At 39.5% G+C, this 20053-nt stretch overlaps 1 protein-coding gene across 3 annotated transcripts in view; it reads right to left on the reverse strand.

Moving 5' to 3' along the window:
• Window positions 1–20053, reverse strand: part of FRY (FRY microtubule binding protein) — a 327509-nt gene that overhangs the window by 186269 nt on the left and 121187 nt on the right. The window lies entirely within an intron of this gene.

Genomic DNA, 20053 nt, shown 5'->3' on the forward strand with positions numbered 1-20053 from the left:
GTATATTATACTTTTCCTTTTATAGCACTTACCAAGAGTGATGAGCTGACTGCCACCCCCAGTAGACTACAAGCTGCAGAATGCAGTCCCCTCTATTTCTCCCCAGCACTTAAAGTTACAGGACAGGGCTCTGCTTGGTAACGGTTAAACATTTGCCAAATTAATCAAAGCTGTAGGCTAATGATGTCCAGTTTCTTCAACTATGAGATACTCTTATTGGCATGTGTGTGTTTTGCTGTAAGTTAAAGGAATTTTTTAATATACTTTTTCATTGTGGCAAAATACATATGATGGAAGATTTACCATTTTTACGATTTTTACGTGTACAATTCTGCGACACTAAGTGCATTTACAATGTTGTCTAACCTTCACCACTCTATTATGAGGACCCCTTTTAATGTCAAAAATTTTCAAGGAATTCTCAACCACCAAGCATAGACTTATACCCCAAACATACAAGATAGTAATTCTATCTTCTTGTTTAAAACCATACATAATGACAGAGCTAATACTATGACTTCAATGATACTTTTAAATGGTTTTGTACTATCTTGCAACAATACTTATTTTATATACATTAGGAAAGTGGGGATACATCTACATGGGAAACTATAACGTACTCAGTCAAACGCTAATGGCTGGGACTTCCCTGGAGGTCCAGTGGTTAAGACTCTGTGCTCCCAATGCAGGGGGCATGGGTTTGATCCCTGGTCAGGGAACTAAGATCCCACATGCTGCATGGTGTGGGCTTATAAACAAACAAACAAACAAACAAAAAACCCTAAATGGCTGATACACATGTGGATCTGTAGACCCCTGCAATAACTCAGCAGTCCATACCTTGGGAATCTGCTATCCTTTCATCCTAAAAGATAAGATCCTATCACAGTGGGGGATGGAAGGTGACTCTGTCCACCCACATCCTGGAACGTCCCATGCCTAAAAGTCATTTTTTCCCACTACTATCTGGGTGGGAATGGTGATAAACATGATATTTTATGCTCACATATTTGCATACATATGAAGGAAATAGCCCATGGCAAGTCTTACTATGTCTAGCAAGCAAAGTTAATATGGTAAGTTGTTGCTATACTCAAAAGTCAAGTCCATTAGCCAATTACTTGAATTCCACATCCCAGTAAAACAATATACTTTTACACTAAGTTCTCCTGAAAGGTTCTTATACAAATATGCTGTCTTAATCATATTCTTTGAAGACTTAGTTTAAACGTCACTTCCAAGATTAAGCCATTCCCCACTATTCCCAGGCAGAGTCATCTGTTCCTTGTCACACGGCACTTTGCATCTACTCTTGTCAGCATTTCCACTGTGTTGTAACTTGACTGTCTCCCTACACTCCTAGTACAGAGTTGAAACTTATTATTAGGGTTTATTAAATGAATATATCCCTATGCATTTGGAAAGATAGCTTTGGGCACAGAGAATCAAGTTCACATTTTAACATTCCCAAGATTTTCTGTGTATCAACATAGATTTTATCAGTGTCAAGAGGTTAAAAACTAGACCTGGGGAAGACAGTATCACGCTGGCTAAAAAGTAAAGAGAAAAGGAAGAAGGAAGGAAGGAAGAGAGGAAGGAAGGAAAGGAAGAATGGAAAAGAGGAGAGAAGCAAACTTGCTCAAGCTCAGGAGAGAGGCACCCGAAAACAAGGCAGAGCAATAAGGCTCATGCCCACTTGAGAAAAGAGATCTGCAGAGGCCCGGTTCTGCTTGAGGTTCTCCTGCAGGAGATCAGCCCACGGAATCTAAGGTCTGCAAGAATCCAAGGTCTGCACATTCAAGACATCATGGGTCTCAAAGAGCATTAAATAAGTAGTAAAATGAAATTAACACAGAGTAAACAATGGATACTTAAAGAACAAGTAGAAACAGACTATGACAGAGGACGCTCAAAATAATGGTCTCACTTGTCCAATAAGAACAGTGTGCGTTGTATGCTTTTAAAATTTGTCTTTGTTCTGTATTTTAGTACAGATTTACTTATTTACTAAAGGTTCATTAATTGAATGATATGTTTGTTTTTCAAAAATCATTCTAAAAAACCAAAACTTTGGGGTCATGGATCCCCGAAAATTCTTAGTGGTCCAAAGCGAGAAGACCTCAGCGTGTGACTCGACCTTGCCCAGAAGCCCCAGCTCACTGGGTGACAGTGAACAGAAGAGATGGGCAAACCAAAAGCATTGTGAGACTTGGCACTGAACATCAGGGGTTGCTAACAGCACAAAGAGAACAAAATAGACATTAAGTCCCTCCTGATGGAAGCAAACACTATGAAATAGTTTTGACAAAAACAAACAGGAAAAAAAAAAAAAAAACCCTGTAACTAACCAAGCCTTTAGATATCATTTCCAATTTTCAGGAAATACAAGAGTTAGGAAGGAGTAAGAGAAATATGTTACACTAAGCCAGAGGGATGCAATCAGCAAGACTCAGACTGAAGGAAACTGAAGTAAAAAAAGATATTTTTTCAATAAAAAGTTGCAAAGAGTAAGAAAAAAAGAAATGGAGGTGGAGCCTATTGATTTTCTTTTTAACGGCTATTGCACTATGTGAATCAGATCTGGGGCCGGATTCAAATAATCTGTTAAGAGAAAGTATGACATTCATGAAACCATTGGTGATTTGAACACATTAGATATTTGATGATGTTACGGGATTATTTTAATTTTTTAGGTGTGATAATGGCCTTTGTTTAAAAAAGAATGTTTATCTTTTGGAGATACATGCTGAAATACTTAGAGATTAAATGATATGGTTTCTAGCATTTGCTTCAAATACTACTGGGGAGAGGAGCTGGGAGTGTAACAAATTAGCCATGAGTTCATAACTGCTGCTGATGGTCACTGTGTTCATTACAGGGTCTTCCCACTTCAGCACATGTTTGAAATTCTCCATAAAAAAACAAACAAACAAAAACTAAAAACAGGGGAACATGATGTATCACTTCTGTCACCATGAAAAAAATTTTTTATAATGTCTCACTTTCCAAGATGGCCTAAGTCACTTAAAACTGATTTCTATAGTACTTACACAACTCTTTATCTTTTCCTGCTGGAGCTGCAGAAGGAACCCCACCCCACCCCATTTCTTCATATTTCCAGGCAGGATCTGGGTGGCGAGCATCTCGCCTGCTGTGTGAGGAGCAAGCTGCCCTTCTCAGTCTGCACTGTGCGCTTTTCTTCGCGTTTGCTTCCCCTGAATCAAAGAGCACTGCTGTCCCAACCCATCCAAGAGGAATTTTCTCCTGTCACGAAGAAACCTGCAGGGGTTTCAAGCATTTCCACAGGAAAAGAGAAAGGTCCCTGTTCGTGCTTCTCAAACCTTGGGACGTTCCAACCTCTCCCTCCCTTAAGAAAACACAAACTCTAAAAGCTCTTTGTGCCCGTACCTACCTAAAAAGGCCATTGACTTCTACCTCAATTTTCGAACAATTTCAGTGCCTACTAGCTACATTTTCACTTTATAATTGTTTCACACTGGGTTTCTCTGTAATCTGTAAGAGAAAAGATGGCCATAGCACGGCAGGACATGGCAGTGAGACAAGTCTAGAGAGACTCTTCTGTATCAAAAGGTGTTTTATTTGGGGAATACAAGGGGCTTATTTAATAAATCACTTTCTACCTCTGAAGTTTGAGTGGCCTGAAAAAATCCGCAATGTGCCCCACACAGGTAGGACTTCACTGATCTCAAACGATCCCAGTATTACTGTCCTCAGAGATATTTCAATAAACATGTCACCCAGCAATGTCACTAGAGTTAATATAAGCTTATTCAATTTGTTAACTATGTCACCAGCCTTGCTTATGAGATACTATTTTAACATCTTTTAATTATTATATAACAGTTCAGTGCATGGACTTCGGAACCTGAGGGATTTGACTTTGACCCCTAGGTCCCTTACTGGATCTTACTTAACCCCTCTAAGCTTCAGTTAACTTTTAGGTAACATAAGGATACATAATGCCAACCTATCTCATAGAACTGAAAGATGAATGACACAGAGTACTCAATAATTGAGAGTCATTACTACTATTAAGATTCCTTTTAATACTATTATTATTGGAACTAGAAAGATTAAAATGTGTAACCTCTTTCATAATGTTCAGAAGCTGAAACTACGTTCCACCTCTTTTCCTGGGGCAACGCACACTCCCACTAATGTTAATTAAAGCTTTAATTTTACCTTCCTGGAAGCTTCCAAGTGTAACTAGAAAGCTGTATTACAGAAAGTAGGAAAGAAACATTATAAAGGGTAATTGTCCCTCTCTCTTAAAAAAAAATCTAACATGACTACAGTGACTTTAATTCTTAATATGTAATTCAGAGGAAACCTTTTAATTTAATGGTGGGATGCTATAAAAGCAACCAAGTTTAAAAAAAAAAAAAAACACCAAACTTCTCAAGTCTTGAAACTAGTGTTTTTGATTATAAGAACTTGTTTATGCATCACTGACTCAGGATTTTGATACCATCAGCAGTGAAAATTTATAATACACATGTCTGTTCTGAGTAGTCAACAAAAAATTTTCAGATCTGAGCTTCCGCAACTGGGATCCCTCTTCTTCACCAGAACACAGGGAGGATGTGTAGTGAGCTGCCCCCTTCAGAGCAGCCGTGGGCTCGACTGTTGAGATGCCACTAAGGCATTTCATCCAGAACAATCAGCACACAGCAGCAGGCACCTTTCTCAGGCTGAACCAAAGAAAAATGAGGTTCAAAATATCTTCATGTCTGACACATATTTTTTTTCTTCAGATCTTATTTGTGCCAACTGTGATTCAACCTTGGAAACAGATCTAAGGAATAAGCCTGAGAAGTCACAGTTCTGAATACTGACCATTTCTCCCCAAAAGTCTCTCCCTACATGACGAGGGGCAATCAGGGACCTGGGGGTTGGAATCATCTTGAAGATACACTCCGGTCATTTTGTTTGCCTGCAGGGATCACTGAACTTCTGGCGGAAGACTCAGCCTCCTTGATGGTGCCTCAGTTTGTCCACAGGTAAAACTGAGTATCATTTCACACCGACCTGGCTAGGTTTCTAGTAAGAATTCACGAGCACTAGTTAAAACCACTGGAGATCTATGGAAGAAGGGGGCTAATAGAAACGGATGAAATTGTGTTTCCCTTTTATTCTCTTCAGTTACAAACGGATTTCTTTAAACAAGACAATATATGCTGATTCTTATCCAGAATATTGGGGAAAAATCCCCAGATCAAGAGAATGATAGAGAGTATCTCAAATCAGTTCAGGTATTAGCAAGTAAGATGCTGCCTGTTACCCTGTGATATGAAATGAGAAGGTAGATTCAAATCTGGAGGAATATTTTGGCACTTTTTCTAAGAACTAAAAATTCTTGAGAGAACCTGTCCTATTTGCAGCTGGCTTTGCACATTTCAGAGAAGCCAATTCTCTGCCAAATCTAACAGTCCCAAGGACAAATCCATTATTTGAACATTGGAGGGGAAACTTCAATTAAATTTGGCTACAAAGTTAATCTTCATTTTAATTGAACAAAAGAGCATCTCCCACAGGCATTTTTGTAAAAACTACAGCAGCTACTGAGAAATGCAAGATGCCACCTTCACTCATCTGTTTCTGGCTTTGGTGGTATTTTGGATTTTTTTGTCCCAATATATATGCCAGTTGTGCACGTTACGTCCACTGAGTGGACATTTACACGTGGATGGATCTTTCCCTGCTTCCTCTGGGACTCTGCACCGTCACCCAGCTCCCCACTCCCCAGATGCCAGCCTCCCCCACGCTCCTGGCTCTTTTTCTCAGCTATCAACATGCTTAGAGCTTTTCATCTTAGCATCTGCCTTCACCACACTTCCACCTCTGGCTACTGTTTTCTTTCCACCCCCTTCTCATCCTGAGTTCGCCAACGAGCGGTCTACACTTCCTGTCTTCCCTTCCTCCCCTACTCCTTCTCATCCTTAGTTCGCCAATGAATGGTCTACACTTCCTGTCTTCCCTTCCTCCCCTACTCCTTTTTCAACCACCTGCAATCTGACTTTTCTGTCACCACTAAAAATAGTCCCCCTAGAAGCCCCAGTGACTTTCCAAACAATAAATCTGGTGGACATCTTTCAGTACTTTTCTTTCTGGTCTTTCAGCTGCAATGAAACACTATTGATGATTCCCTTCTTTCCACTTGACTCATGCCATCCCCCATTTTTTCTCCTCCTATTTCTTTAGACATTCCTTTTCTGTGTCCTTCATAGGCTGGTCTTTCTCCTCAAATGTTTACATTCCCCAGAGATGTTCTTGGGGACTTGAAATCAATCATGTTCTGATTTATCTTCTGGCACCACTAACACACACACGCACACACACACACACACTCACTCACACTCTTCTCAGACCCAACCAAACCACCTCTCATCAAAAAATCGTACTTGTCCCTTAAGGTTCATTCACTCCACCACACTTTCCCTGGTCACTCCTACAAGAAGTGACAGAGATTTCACTCTTAGTAGCTCTTTTGGTATTCTCTAGTTCTTGTGTACCTAACCAAAGTCATCCTGGTTATTCACATACACATCCTTTCCCGAGTAGATTAGAGCTTGGACTCTGGAGTCAATCAAACCAGGATTTGAATCAGGACATTAACCCTAACTCCACCACCTTTGGTAAGGTTTTATTAAATCTCCCAGGTTCAGCATCTCCGACTAAAAATGAAGGGGGCCACGAGTGTAGTGGTTAAGAGCAAAGATCCAGGAGATGGGTGGTCTACACTGAGTGCCAGCCCCACCACTTACTAACTGTGTGACTTTTGACAAGTTTTTTCCTTGTATGTGAAGTGGGGTATAAGAGTACATATCTCATGATGTTGATGTGAAAAATTAGGTGAGTTGATGTTATTCAAGTATTAAGAACAGTGCCTGGCACTCAGTAGGCACTAGAGAAACATGAACTATTATTATTATTATTACCTATCTGCTAGGGTTAATGTGAAAATTAGTACATCTGAAACATGACAGGTAAGCCAAAAAATGGCAGTTATTCTTATAAAAATCTGTCTTATTCCTCTTTGTATAACGCATAGCCTCAAGTACAATCACACTTGGAAGTTACTATAGAAAGTAGTATCTATCTACCTACCTACCTATCTATAAGCTACTATCAAAAATAACTTAAATATATGTATAACTGAGTCACATTGCCGTACAGAAGAAATGAACACAATATTGTAAATCAACTATACTTCAATAAAACTTAAAAACACACCTTATAAAATATACATTGTTATAATTATTAGCATGATCTATGGAAATCAAGACTTGTGCTGGCTAATCAAAGACATAGAAAGTAAACTTATGGTTACCAAAGGGGGAAGGGAGTGGGGAGGGATAATAAGAGTTTGGGATTAGCAGATACAAACTACTATATATATAAGAGATAAACAACAAGGACCTACTGTATAGCACAGGGAACTGTATTCAATACCTTATAATAACCTATAACGGAAAAGAATCTGAAAAAGAATAGGAAAAAAAAAGACTTGTGCTGGTTAAAACTGTACTCAAACACTGTTTTTTGACCCAAAGGCCATTCAAAGGTAACTAAAGAAACACATTGTGGTATATACATTAAATGGAATTCCATTCAGCAATAAAGATGAATGAATTACTGATAAATAATAAATGGAAGCGCCTCAAATACATTATGGTGAATGAAACAAACTAAAGCTTCCATTTATACAAAATTCTAGAAAATGGGAATTAATCTATATATAGATCAATAGTTGCCTGAGGCCCTGGGTGGTGGTCTGGGCTGTCTGCACAGGGGCACAGGAAACTCCTGGGGATGATGGAAATGTTCTGTATCTGGACTGAGGTGATGCTGACACCAGTGTACAAGTTTATCAAAATTCATCAAATCATAGATTTTAAACCCCTGTAGCTTATTGTATTGTATACTTTAAGAATACTGATTAAAGTAAAAATTTTCACTGAATGTATGGGAAGAAGAATCCCTAATCTGTCTGAAAGGCATTTTATTTTCTTGGACACCAAAGGGAGGAGGGGAGGCAATTCTGATAGTAACGACCTACCTTTAGGAGTGGGAACCACTGTCTCGTTCCCACTCTCCATCCTGAGCATAAGCATGATAGTTTTTGCCTTTGAGAAGTTCACAATTTATTATGCTACCCACTGGGAATCCCAGAAAACCTTGGGAAGTGGGTATGCATGAAGCCACAGAGCTGATATTTATGGGGTAAGACATTGATCCCAATGTGATGGCTGGAATTAGAACATCCTGACTGACCAATCTGGTACGTACGGGGCATTATCTAGATGGAAAGGAATGTGACACACACTCTACAAGCCTTTCCAGCCAAGTGCCTCTCAGAGTGTTACTGACAGGTCAGTAGCCAACACGAGAGAATGGAAACCACTTCACTCAGCACCACAGAGAAGCCTCTTTTCAGGTGGGATTTGGTGACACAGCGCCGTTATCTGAACCAACAGCTAGAACCCGAGTGAAGGGGGATGCTGCCCTTGCTGCCATTTCTGAATTGGAATTTGGCTTGACTCACGGGTAAGCATTTTCATTCCTGTTGAAGTTCCACAGCCCCTAAGTATCTTGAATTTTTGTTTTACACATGAGATAAAAAAGGCAATTTCATAGGCAGCATCCTCTTCATGATAATCATCATATAGTATTCATTACGTACCCAAATTCATGCAGCCAATCAAAATTTCCCAGTTAAAACTGAAATGACCCAATTACTTTACCTAAGAAAAAAAGGTTTGGTTTTCTGGTAAAAATAAAAGGAAAACTCCAGGGGGTAAAGAGTTGAAAAAAAAAAAAAAGATGAAAATCTACTTACCTACTCTCTCTTTTGAAGTGTTATTAAAAGGCAACATTCTGGGATTAGTGGTATAGCTTTGTGAATACTCACTGAATTGCACAATTTTAAAGGATGAATTTCATGGTATGTGAACATACCTCAATTAAAAAAAAGCAATACCTACATTTTAGGTCAATCAAAACTATATAAAGATTATAGTATCTAACCTCCACCAAACTTCCGTGATTACAACTTATGAATTGAGTAGAAACCCCTAAAGGCATCAGGAAATACCATCATATGGAATGCTGAATTTTAAGAATCGTTTAAGTCGGAAATACTAGATATATACGTAAGTGACAATCAAAATTACCTAATAAAATATGTCTTCTTATTGTTAGCATGACCTGTGGAATTTTAGCCAGTTAAAATGACTACAGTGCTAAAGATTGCTGCTGCCTAAAACTGTATCGATGACTTTCAGGAAAGTCAAAATGCAAAATGCTGTGTGGAAATACAGTGATATTATATCATAGTGATTGTAGGAATGGGCCTTCAATGCTTATTATGTCATATTAATGAACTTACTTTTTAATGTGGACCATTTTTTTTAGTCTTTATTGAATTTGTTACAATATTGCTTCTGTTTTATGTTTTTTGGTCGCGAGGCATGTGGGATCTTAGCTCCCTGACCAGGCATCGAACCTGCACCCCCTGCATTGGAAGGCGAAGTCTTAACCACTGGACCATGAGGGAAGTCCCTGAACTTACTTTTATTGGTATTTTCTGTCACTTAAAAAATGATGATGTATTTTCAAATGATCTTCTGTGTTAAAAATGATGTCTCTATAAATAGTAAGAAGAAGCATATAATCAGAAAAGGCTAGACTGAAAATACCTTGAGGAATAATCTTCACCTGATTTTGTACTCTCAAAAAGAAGAAACTTTGATAATCTTCTCATAGTCACTGGACATAAAAATTATGGCCTCACCCATGGATGAATTGAATTGGATACTATTAAGTTGAAGTAAAAACCCCTTTGGGTTTTTTTTTTTTTTTTTTTTTTTTTTTTGTATTACTTCATGATACTTTCCATATGGTTTATTTGCTATAAGGTTCAGTGAAACTTTTACTCTCATGGTGCATTAAATTTCATTTCATGGCCGAAAAAGTTCCATTTAACAGTCACAAAAGAACAACTTTTCATCTGTATGAATCCAAGAATATTCATAACAAGGAAAACAAACTTCAAGTTGAACAGTACACAGAAAAAAGTGAATTTGTGAGCTCATTGGAAAGATCACCTCATTCGGCAGCTAAATGCAACCTTTCAACAATTATGTCTGGTTTTAGCCATTAATACTATTTTCTTTCTGGGTTAGGGTGAGTTTTCAGATTCTGGTGAAAGTCTTACTAGATTAAGTAAGGGGTGCCAGGCTGAGCTGCTCTGCTAAGAAATAGCTATTTTTAAAGTTATTTTTTTATTTATAACTTGGAAAATAAGCTAGTACTTTGTCAAATGTAACATAAATATTCCTTATCTGACCTGAACTGTTTCTGAGTCTCCTTTAAGGACAGCATTACTTTGATTCTATCACTATACTCAGGCAGCTAAATCTAGAAATTATTTTTATTCTCTTTATATTTCCCTTATTAGGTTTGTTGAAGTAAGAGGAGCCTCTACTTAAAGAGAAGTTTGGCTAAAAACACTAGCTGGTTGTCCTTTTGGGAAGCTGACTTGAATCCACAGTGCAGAGAGATAGTAAAGCTGTTGTTTCTGCTATTTACACATCCTTAGATGACAGACATGTAACAGTTGGGTGGTATAGGAAGACTTGCATATACAACAGTGCAAAAAACCCACCAACGTGCAAATCTGAGTATGATGAAATACTATCTTGAAATATCAACACTGAGGTTAGTGAATGGCTATCAGGCTATAAGCATGACTAATTATAACAGTTTTCATGAAATTCACCATATAAAGATTCAAATTTAATTAGAGGTACTAATTCTGCCTTTCAATTAGTGCAGCAGGATTCCCTAATTCACAAATTCCTTAAATATTAAAAAAAGTTCCTGATTAAAGAATCTGATAGTTTCTGGTATCTAGACATCAGCAGACTATTCAGGTACCTGCAGAGGTGAAACACAAGACTACAGCAGAACGTTCAATCTGTATATGGGCCAGAGGCAAAAAAAAAAAAAAAAAAAAAAGAGCTCTTTTATAACTACAAGTAGACTGTATCCCAACCATAGTCTCTTACCTCTTATCAGATCCGGTCTAAAATCCTAAGAGGAGGCTGGAGTGAGTGTGTATTTCACTTACTAAAGGCTTTGCTTACTTAGAGCCACAGTCAGATTCATTAAAACAACTAGAACCACTCACCGTACATATTTTGTTGGTGGTGGATCACCTGTGTCATTATTATAGCACAATGTCCAGCTTAAGTTCGGGGTTAACTGGAGAGCTGTCCTGATGCCAGCCCTGCGACATCAGGTGGAGGAGGAGCTGAAAGCCTGAGACGCAGGGCCAAGAAACAAGTGTTCGTCAACAGGCAGTAGTACTTCGTGAACCTAGAACCACATTAGCTTGCGGTAATGTGGCCATTAGCTAATTGCTCAGCCTTTCCATGTTTGTGCCAGCTGGCCGTGACCGCTGTCCCTACAGGCTTGGTCTCAAGGCATGACACGTTCACTACAGGTTGGTGGTGTGGGTGCAACAGACATTGGCATCCTGGATTCTTTAAACATGTGCACACCAAGAAACTATTTTGTGTTACTTCTAGTTTATTTTTAGTCTTATATTAAAACAGAAATTCCCTGACTTGTGTCTCTTATGTTAGCAAACCAGCTAGATCATGTTATATGACTGTTAAGGCTCCATCCCAGCATCCCCCGGTTAGCATCTCTATGAGTGAGTATCTGTCACCCCTCCCTCACCTATGCTCCAAGCTCAACACAGGGATAATATCTGAAAGCTTCTGCCTGTATCTCATCCATTAGCTATTTTGTGAGCAGGGGCTATCAAGGCTCAAGCAATTCCAATAATAAAATCTTCCCACTGTCACATCACCTTTCATCCTAAATATGTTTTTAAATGCGGGAACATTACAGGAAGGCGAGCTCTGCTCTCCTGCTCAGTCATAGGCTCTGCTAAAGGACAAGATGAAAGGTGTGTGTTCTTCTTTTGAGGTTATGCAGATCTTTTCCTCTCTCCAGGTTTCAATTAAAGTAGAGAATACATTACTTGCTTTCTAAGTGTTAGGTGAGTTAGAATTTCTTCTTCTTCCTGTTGACATTTTATGCTGTCAGGCTGTAGATCCAGATGAAACCCCTGGTCCAGTACCCAGTTTAGCTTCACTGCAGCTCCTCGCAAGGACAATGGAAGCTTTAACCTGGGTGGATTCAGTGGGATGTGACTTATTCACTCCGAGATGTGGAGAGTTAATGCTTATATTTCATTTGTTATACACATTAGAGCTAAAACTGGGCTTGACTGTGAACATTTCATAGAAGAAAAAACAATGATGGATCACATTTAAGTGACTTTGTTGGAAGCAGAGGCTAGTAACAGGGCTGTGATGAAAAACCAAGTTTTTTGTGTACTGGTCAAATTATAGGAAGGAGGGTGGACAAAACAGGCAGCCTGAGTAGTGTGGTTCAAAATTCTTGAAGGTACACACTTCCAGTTATTACAAACATAAGTTCTGAGAATGTAACATATAGCATGGTGACAACAGCTAACAATACCATGTTGTATATTTGAAAGTTGCTATGATCGTAGATCTTAAAAGTTCTCATCACAAGAAGAAAAATTTGTAACCATGTGTGGTGATGGATGTTAACTAAACTTATTGCGGGGATCACTTCACAATACATCAAATCATTATGTAGTATGCCTGAAACTAATACAATGTTATACGTCAGTTATAGCTCAATAAAACAGGAAAAAAGGAAAAATCAGTTTGATTTGATGACTAACTTTAAGAAAATTAGGTATTTCTCCCTCTGACGTTTTCAATAAATTTAAACATATGCATGAGAAAAAAGAAAGTTCTGAAATTTTCTGAACTTGCTTTACTTCGTTGAATAATCCAGCTTTTCACATTTTGGGCCATTGGCTTCCCAGCACGACCTGGCACGATAATGTTCCTACTTGTCTCTGAGACCCCGATCCTCAAGGGCCTGTGAAATTTCCTCTTGGAAAGCCGTGGAAAACCATTCTATGTGGACTCGCCTCAAATCCCTGGTTTCATTTCCTAGGTCCTCACAACTTATACCTGCATAAGTATTTTGCGGGAGATAACAGTGAGCCAGTGGGGCTGCTGCCTTCTCTTGTAGACTTTTGTTTGCCTCTGTCACCTCCCAGAGCGTAAATCCCTAAAGGATCCAGACCAGGTCTGCTTAAACCAGCTTTGGCTGTACCTTTCTCATTGCCAAGGCAGAGATCAGAACAACCATCTGACAATAACAGGGCATGGCAACAGCAGGCATCCAACCACCCTATTCAAGCTTCCACTCCTTCTGAATGAACACAAAGAGAGGAAGCACCAGGCTGACCACCAGAGAAACATACCGGAAGATGAGGTTATTGATACCAATTCCTCGATGACAATGAGGATGATGATGGTGGTGAAAACTGAGCACCTAGAACGTGCTAAGAATTGCGTCACAGCTCCACACATTACCTCGAATTCTCTCACCCACCCCATGAGCTAGGCTCTTGCCAATGAGAAACAAGGGAGACTGACTGGCTGGCCCAAGGCCTCACAACACTAAAGAGGCAGAATCAGGATTCAGATCCAGATCAAGCTGAATGAAAAGTTGTTTCATCTCTTCTTTTCCATTAAATCTGCAAAGTCAAGATTATGCGAGCTCTTGAATTTTGAAAAGCTGGAGAGCCTTGTTTTTTGGAAGAGAGTTTATAGAGAAGGTAATTGCCTGTGACTCCAGTGACTGATGGTATATAACCGGAGAGACTCAGAGATAATGAGAGCGTATATTCTGAGGCTGAGTCCGACCGCTAAGACTCAGCCTGACTCTCCTCTTCACACACTGCTCCAGTGAAATGGGAGCAGGTGACCGTATCAAGGAATAATGAGGTATCCTTAGATGCCCCAAGGCAGAAGGCTGAGAATTAACGTCCCTTGTACTCTGCAGATTGTAGGGCATTCATCTGCCGAGGGGTACAAAGGACAGAACAAAATCCATTATTATCTGTTTAGAGGTTGGCAAGACGACCCTCAGAAACACACAGGATCCTACATTCCTTTTGAGCTACTATATTGATATTTTTTTTTATAGTTTTTTTCTTTTTTGGCTGCATTGGGTCTTCATTGCTGCGTGCAGGCTTTCTCTAGTTGCGGCGAGCAGGGGCTACTCTTCGTTGCAATGCGCAGCCTTCTCATTGCGGTGGCTTCTCTTGTTGTGGAGCACAGGCTCTAGGCATGCGGGCTTCAGTAGTTGCGGCACGTGGGCTCAGTAGTTGTGGCTCATGGGCTTAGTTGCTCTGCGGCATGTGGGATCTTCCTGGACCAGGGCTTGAACCCGTGTCCCCTGCATTAGCAGGCGGATTCTTAACCACTGCGCCACCAGGGAAGTCCCTATTAGTATTTTTTTCATCCATTCATTCATCTATCCATTCATTCATTCATATACTCATTCATTCAAAAAACACTGTCTACTGTATATAAAGGAGATTTTCTAGACACAGGGACGTGTGTGCGTGTGTGTGTGTGTGTGTGTGTGTGTGTGTGTGTAGACAAGACACAGTTAATGCCTGTAGGAACTTAAAGACTAGTAACGTGCTTCTTTAACTTACAAAAAGTCTGTATCCTCCACCCCTAAAATATAAATTTTATACCATAAAAATATACATTTTATACCAAGGTCTGATATATATACACACAACTGAAAGTTCCATAAAACAACATCTACCCTTAAAATCTATAATGTTCTCTAATATTTTCTATTCTAGTCTACTCTAATACTCTTACTTAATGAAGGCAGTTTGCTTGAGATAATGATATGGCGGTTCAGACAAAGTAGAGACTTACAAGTGTATATATCCACAACTGCATAATTGTGTGGAGTCAGCAGGGAAGAAATCAAGTAAACCTTTTCAAAGGTGTTTGAGTTGGGCCTTGAAAGATAGGCAGGATGGAGAGATGAGGGGCATTCCAGGAAGAAGGGACAGTGTGCTATACACACGTTGGCAGGCAAGCACAGAATTGAAACATGGCTCATAAAGATCCATGGAGGAAGAAAGGTAGGCTGGAGTTAAATCAAGGAGCAGACGGGTGTGATATGAAGGATCTGAATAAGAGAATGAAAGGGACAGGTTGTATTTAGGGGAAACTCATCAGGCAGGATCAGAAGAGGAAGACTTGATGACAATCCCCTCACTCTCCCTTTTATGCATCTTGGGGACACCCCACCTCGCCATGGGAACGTCTGCTTGCACAGGAACCTCACAGTGCAAAGACCCACCCTGCCCTTATCTGCACGAAAAGCAAACCAAGAGTTCTGCAGAGGGCTTTGGCAGGATAATGGACAAAGATAATGCAAAAACTCACATGCTACAGACACTTGGAAATGTTGAATGGAGTGTAAGATTTTTTTTTAAAGGCAGAAATGAGTTCACAAGAAAGGAAAAAGGAAATGAAAGGCAGAAAGATATGAGGTGACGTAGTGGCTACACAGGGAGAGGACTACTGGTCTCGTTATGCTGGAGGCTTTTTGTTGTTGTCCACTTGGGGACAGGAAACAAAGCTGTGAGCCTTGAGAGGTGGGACACTGGAAATAAGACACCTATATAAACCCTGGTCCTAAACAATGAAACAGTGGACTAGGGACAAAACTGTTCACTGGCACAGGAAGATGAAAAGATATTCCAGTGACCCCTGCTTGGGTTCTAGGTAAAAACAACAACAACAAAATCCTCCTCAAGAATTTGAAACCACAGTCTCAAGTCCTACAAGAGTTTGGAGCTTACATTTATATCACATTCTAGGTGCAGAAACTTGCAAACCAAGAAATTAACGTAATATTTGGCCCAGATCTTGAAGACTCTGGGGCTAACCTAAAAGAGGACACACACAAAAATGTATGTTTAAGTGATCAAAGACAGAAAAAAGAAATTCTAAACATAAGGAAAAAACCCCTAAAAAACCTAAAAAAATAAAACCCACCTAAATAGATTTTAAAACAGTACTTCTAGAAATAAAAAATTCTATCACCAAAATTATAATTCTCACTGGGCGCATTAAACAACAGATTAGACATAGCCCAAGATAAGATTAATAAATTGAAGATAGACCTGAGAAAATTACTCAGGATGCGGTAGCCAGAGACAGTGAGGTAGAAATAATTAAAGAAGGGTAAAAAGATATGTAATATATCACGAGAGGGTCCAATGTACATCTAATATGAATGCCAGAAAAAGAGAAGAGGAAAAGTGGAGAAATGGCAATATTCAAATAATTAATGGCTAAGAATTTTCCAGAACTGATGAAAAATATGAACCCTCAATTCAAGAAACATGAGTCTCAAACAAGAAAATAAAAATAAATCCAGGGGCTTCCCTGGTGGCGCAGTGGTTAAGAATCCGCCTGCCAATGCAGGGGACATGGGTTCGAGCCCTGGTCCGGGAAGATCTCACATGCCGCGGAGCAACTAAGCCTGTGTGCCACAACGACTGAGCCCGTGCGCCTAGAGCCTGTGCTCTGCAACAAGAGAAGCCACTGCAATGAGAAGCCCGCTCATTGCAACAAAGGGTAGCCCCGACTCGCCTCAACTAGAGAAAAGCCTGCGTGCAGCCAAAAATAAAAAAAAAAAAAAAAAAAAAAATTCCACATCTAAACACACAATGTAGTGAAACTGCAGAACACTATACACAAAGCAAAAAACCATAAAAGCAAACAGAGAAAAAAGTAAATAATCCACAAACAAATAGCAAATCAACCACAGACTCTTCAACAGCAATGCTTGAGGCAACATGGTGAAATATATTGTCAAAAGTCTAGAAGGAGAATAAATGTCAAACTAGAATTCTATTCCTAGCTGAACTATCACTGATAATTGAGGGGAAAATATGGGCATCCAAGATAAACAAGACAGTGATTTACCACCCACTGACTGTTACTTAAAGAACTACAAAAAGATATACTTTGGGAAAAAGAAAATTTAAACCAGAAGAAAGGAGTAGGAGGCAAGAGGGAAACCATCTGTTACATTGTTTTCTGTACTTTTTCCGTTTTGAAATAAAAATATTAAAAAGATACAGATGACCCAATTTACCTTGTTTAAAACACTTCCCTTGGGAAAGGTGAAATAATGGTAAGACCAGCCAAGAGCAAATGCTATCAAATGACCCCATGAAGCAACAAAAATAGAATAAAATTATCGACTTATCCATAAATATTAATGAATATGATCTGAGCATCTTTTGGATACAAAGAACAATACTGCTGAACCAGTGAACGATGTTTAACAAGAAAAATATCTAATATTTTATTTTGGTAGAACATTTTTGTTTCCTGTCCTTTCTTCCCCATTTAAGTTACCTATTTGGATACTGGTAATTCGTAAATACAACTTTAATTTAGTATTGTATATAATTGATCCCACACAGTCTAACTAATGTGGAATTCCGAAGGACTAAGTTTTCTAAATAAAACTGAAAAATACAGATTCCTGAGTAGCCCCATAGATAATAAATCTATACTACAAAATTTTAAAAAATTACCTTTGCTATTCCATACAAGTTTTAATTATATTAGAGATAACAGAATACAACTTTGTGATATGATACAAGCCCACATAAATCCAGGTTTTTAAAAGATTCAACGTCTTTCTAAATAAAGCCAACCTCAGCAAAAGAAATAGTAGGGCACATTTATTTGGAGTTCGCTTTAAATGTACTACACATACATCAAAAATAACACTTCTTCTTGCGATGGCTACAGAACAAAATGCCAAATGCACATTTACATTAGAATCAGGTAACAAGCCACAGAATCTACTCACATTTATTGTCCCATAAGTAAGCAAATACAAGGGCAAAAATTACTAAGCACTTTTCAGCAGACAAGAAATGGAAATGGCACAGCTTACATCTCTGCCAAAAAATGCAAGGGGAGCAAATAGTCTCTTTTTATAAAAAGCAACGATACTGAAAATTGATTGAATACATTTCTTCAGCTAAAAACACAATGTCCATCTACTTGGCCATCAGCATCTAATAAACTCTCTCACCCTGGGCACACAATGAAAATTTGCTGATGAAGAGGACTTGCACTTTTTCTTTTCCATTTTTCTTGTTTGGGGACCTTTAAGTTGTCTCATAGGAAGGAACAAAAATGGCTACCTCTAATTAAAAGAATGCTGTGGTACATGTTACTTTTTCAGACATAATGTTTACTCCAGGAAGAAAAATGTCATGCAGACACATGCCAAACTGAGTAAACTAAAGATGAAAAAGTTAAACCCAAACTATTTTACTTCATAAATTCTTAAGTAACAGTATCTTAACGATTATTTTGGAAACAGGGATGGCTCAGGATCTAGCCTTCTAAGCACCTGTTTCAACTACTGTACAACTTCCCAGTTTCTTGGGAAAATCCACCATGATACACAATTTCAGAGAGCCCTGGCCTGCTACTTTGGCACTGTTCCACTGTCAAGGAGTGAAACGATTCTTTTCTGTGCCTTCCCACTCTCTCCTCCTTAACTCCCCCGTGATCTCTGGAACCCAGGTGGCATGGGGAGGGGGCCTGGGCTGCCTCGGCACCTCTCAAGGAGCTCAGAGGGTTCCAGGGATCAGCACCGTTTGGAGCAATGGGAATGTGGGCACGTGAGTTTTGGACTCAAGTTATGGGGAGCTCTGTATTGGCTTGTTCAAAAAAGTGAAAGAAGGTATCTTTACGTGAAAATGACTGGCAGTATACTGTAGAATGGTTCAGAGGTGGGCTCTGAAGAGAACGAGCTTGAATTCAAATCAGTGCTGTGTGACCTTGGGCAATTACTTTCCCCTCTCTGTGCCAGCTTTTCCCATCTATAAACAGGGATATAAATACTACCTACCTAAGGTCATTGTGAAGATTAAAGGACATAATACGTTAAGCACAATGCTTGGCACATAGTAAGTGCTCCAGAAATATTAGCTATTATTAGTAGTAAGAGTACTAAAAACACAAAAACATGGGCGAATGGGGAAAAGGTACAGCACTAAGGTTTCATTTATTATAAATGATTTAAACTGTAAAACCAAGAAAACATTTAGAATTCACTGATCTAATAAAAACGTTAAAATGCAAAGTTTGTAACTTTCGGGCAACCATACACTTAAATATTCTTGACTTTTGATTCCCAAACCTTAAATTGTGATTCTCATAAAGGTTATTTTTTAACAGATGATGTTGAATATCATCTGTTACATATTTTTTTGAGACTTGGGCAGTGGGCTCAGTATTACATTTAATTATTTTAAGCTATGATGCCTTAAAGCAGCAGCCCCCAACCTTTTTGGCACCAGGGACTGGTTTCGTAGAAGACAGTTTTTCCACGGAAAGGGGGGGCAGGGGATGGTTCAGGCGGTAATGCGAGCGATGGGGAGCGATGGGTAACGATGGGGAGTGATACGGAACAATGAGGAGTGGTGGGGAGCGGTGGGGAATGGTGGGGAGCGATGGGGAGCGGCGGGGAGCGACGGGGAGCGACGGGGAGTGATGGGGAGTGAGTGGCAGATGAAGCTTCACTGGCTCACCCGCTGCTCACCCCCTGCTGTGCGGCCTGGTTCCTAACAAGACAGCTCATCGGCCCAGGGGTTGGGGACCCCTGCTTTAAAGCGAACCCCAGACCTCTTTCTCCTGTCCCAGTCTCCTCACAGGAGGTACAAAGCCAAGCTTCATACAAAGAGCCGCGTCACTCTGAATTCCTTTCCTTTCTCTTATTGTGTGTGGCTTACCAAGGTCAGAAAACAAGTAATCTGAATCTTCCATTTGGACTTTCTTCCTTTCTGACTGTCCTTTGGAGATTTAGCACACTGTCCTTAGAGCCCTTGTTGAAGTAATGAACATAAGGCTGAAGCCACAAGCCTTATTTTGCAGCAGAATCATTTGCAAAGAAAGATACTGACTACTGACGTTGAAGGGCATTATCTAAGAAAGGACCTAAAGGTAACTGAGTCAAGAATTTCCGGTCTTCCAATTTACAGATAACAGAGTGG

Source organism: Eubalaena glacialis, chromosome 16 (assembly GCF_028564815.1).
Source record: "Eubalaena glacialis isolate mEubGla1 chromosome 16, mEubGla1.1.hap2.+ XY, whole genome shotgun sequence".
Taxonomy (NCBI): domain Eukaryota; kingdom Metazoa; phylum Chordata; class Mammalia; order Artiodactyla; family Balaenidae; genus Eubalaena; species Eubalaena glacialis.